At 34.2% G+C, this 2,996-nt stretch overlaps 1 long non-coding RNA gene across 1 annotated transcript; it reads right to left on the reverse strand.

Annotated features, from left to right (window-relative positions):
* Positions 1-363: 363 nt before the first annotated feature.
* LOC141612727 (uncharacterized) lies at positions 364-1,130 on the reverse strand. The gene is made up of 3 exons (XR_012529171.1): positions 1,028-1,130; positions 856-935; positions 364-461 (listed from the first exon to the last, which is right to left on the reverse strand). It is a non-coding gene; the product is annotated as an uncharacterized LOC141612727 (long non-coding RNA).
* Between the last annotated feature and the right edge of the window lie 1,866 nt (positions 1,131-2,996).

Consider the following 2,996-nt stretch of genomic DNA (forward strand, 5'->3'; position numbering starts at 1 on the left):
GGTGGAGGATGATTTGGGTTAAGGGAGATTGTATTAAAAGAGGGAGTTGACCTGATATCACAGGTAATATTTTGACAAGGATTGTTTTAAGAAGACATGGTAATAAGGTGGGATTATATTGAGATTAATGATAGGTGGGATTATTTTAGGAAGAAAGGTTAAAGGTGGGATTATTGTCAATTTTTCCAAAAAAAAAATACAAACAATATGAGTTTGTGAAATGTGGGAATATTAACTTTCAAAACAATAAATGAATAACCCCTTATCGCTTAACACATATATAAACTCAGGTAATGTAAAATTTTAGGGCTGGGAGTTTGGGAAATAAAAAATACAGTTTGAGAATATAAAGCAAGTACCTTTTCTATGCCGTCCTCCGATAATGCGTAGCGTACGGTGATATCATACATCCACTTCATAACATAATAACCACACTCATAATTCCCTGGCTGTTGAGTGCACTATATTTATAGAAAAATAAGAGTTAAGTAAAGACTCTAAGCTCATATAATCTAAGTCAAATATACTACCACCATAAGGTAATGAATTATAATTATAATAATTAAATAAAATGACGTTATACGTGTTATAGTCACAAGTTAACAAGTTTTCGTATAAAGCAACATACTCCAGACAAGTCAAAAGACACAAAAAGGGCAAGATTCTGATCGAGGCAAAACAAGTAATCGTAAAAACCTACATCGGTAAATATCGCTAAATAGCATCACCAAACCTCTGCTTCAAGAGAGTCTATCCATGAGTAGTTCATTTTTTTAACATATCACGCGTAAAACAAAAATAGGAGGTGGGGTGGTAGTAGTTGGCGTAATTGAATTTCTAAGGAAAACTTCATACCTCAATCATTTTTATCTGGAGTTCATTTTTTTTTTAACATATCACGCGTTCCCGCCCTAAAAGAATACCTTTTCCAAGCCCTGAAATTAATTGAATACATGAAATGTAATCATATTATCGACATTCATACATAACATAACTATAATTTATGTGGTTAATCGATTGAACTTACCATGATAAGCAACTTTTTATTTGCCATGTCTTCTTTGTCGCTTTATCCGAGTCAAAAATATATGCAATATTATCTCGAAGACAAAATACAACCAACATCCAATGCGAGCTATATCAAATAACAAAACTTATAAATCCTTTAATAAGGTAAAAAAAATATGTAAAGGAAAAAAAAATTGATGAAATGCAAGAAATTTTTTTGTAATACTCACGCCTCAAAAAAAGCACCCATCACATATCTCTTATCTTGTTGCTTCTTTAAAGCCTCGATTAAGTATCTCTCCATCTCAACCGAAGAATGCATATATGTGCAAAGTCTATCGGGACACAAAAAACCAACTAGTTTTTCCGTCACTCCACGTTGTGTCCCATAATCATATAAGAAGCTACATTATTATAATGAGAATAAAATTTAAGTATATAAATATATACACATTTGTAAAGAAAGATTTAATTGAAATATTATGAGAAAAGTGATACCTTCCCCAGAGTTGAAGAATGGATATATTTAACCATTCATATCTAAACATCTTCCTAATATCATCAAACACGATTATCAGCTTAATCGGACTTTCGTCTGAATAGACTAACTCACTAATCTCTATAGTAAACAACGAATATTTTCCCGAAATAGCGAGCAGATCATGTCTTCCAATCTCGACGGTGGGAATCCAAACGGCTCAACTCGTCCTTATTTAGAGGCCCCTTTTTGTTCTTTGTTGACTTCACCTAAAAATTATAAGTTTTAAAAACCAAATAAGGAAAATTACAAGTTTTAAAAACCAACTAGTAAGAGATTCATTACCGCCTCAGCAACCTGAATCTCCTTGCTACCACCACCAGACGGCTTTATTATCTTTCCTGGATTAACCGTGTCTTTAGTAGTCCTAGCCTGTTGAACCTTGTCTCTACCCTTAAGATCATCCTAGCAATTACAATTAATACTAACACTTAAAAAACAACACTTAATTGGCTTCTTGATAGTTGCAAAAATAATAACTAATAAATTAATTGCACATTTTATTACCTCATCAGTTCCTAATAAAACCAATGATTTAGGCCACTGTGCAAAACTTCCAATAACCTCACCAACCCTTTCATGTCCATCCCACGGAATTGGAAGTAGTGCGTTCCCATCTTTGATATTATCAATGGACACGTGAGCATTTTCACGGGTCAATGGTGTGTTGTGAACCATCTTACCTTCTACCCATGGCCATATTGTTCCCTCGGCAACAACGTTCTTCGTCTCAGCAACATACACAGCCAACCGACAAGGGACGGGACCCTATAGGAATAGTAAAAATGAAATGTAAAGTTTTATCTCAACAACTAGTAATATAAGATGGTCATTCATACTATACATATATACCTCTATCTCAAGGAAGCGATCATTAAGCTTGGTAGAATGAGAACTACTCTCAAGAAGGTGAGAGGAGGAGACATCCATCATCTTTGTAATTTCGTTGTCATCTAATGACTTTGATTCGAGATGAGACTTTAAAATTTCGGACACATGTTGTTTTACCAACCTTTTTACATCAACAATTTGTTCTTTTTTCACCTCTTCCTTAAACAACCTAAAATCATCCTCCGTATACACCTTCTTATTAACTCCCGGACTATTTGATTTTCCAAAAAAGCTAGTAAGACCAACTAAGCCTCCAACTCCTCTTATGAATCCAGGTCGGTCAAATTTTCCCGTTGCCTTAACCAACACATCTTCTCTTCCTGAAGGAACAAACTCCCCTTTTCTCTTCATCTCCTCCCAATAATTCTGCTCACATGAAAAAATGGTTAATATTTTAGACGAAAATTAATTATTCACACTGAAACTTGACCACAACTTGACAGTATTAACATTTGTGCTGCAGTTTCCAAGGTTAACATTGCATTTTAAGACTCCTACGATAACCCTTGACTATTTATAAGCAGATTGTACCAATAAGGCGATAAGTCTACGAGTTCAA

This window comes from Silene latifolia, chromosome 11, assembly GCF_048544455.1.
Source record: "Silene latifolia isolate original U9 population chromosome 11, ASM4854445v1, whole genome shotgun sequence".
In the NCBI taxonomy this organism is placed as follows: domain Eukaryota; kingdom Viridiplantae; phylum Streptophyta; class Magnoliopsida; order Caryophyllales; family Caryophyllaceae; genus Silene; species Silene latifolia.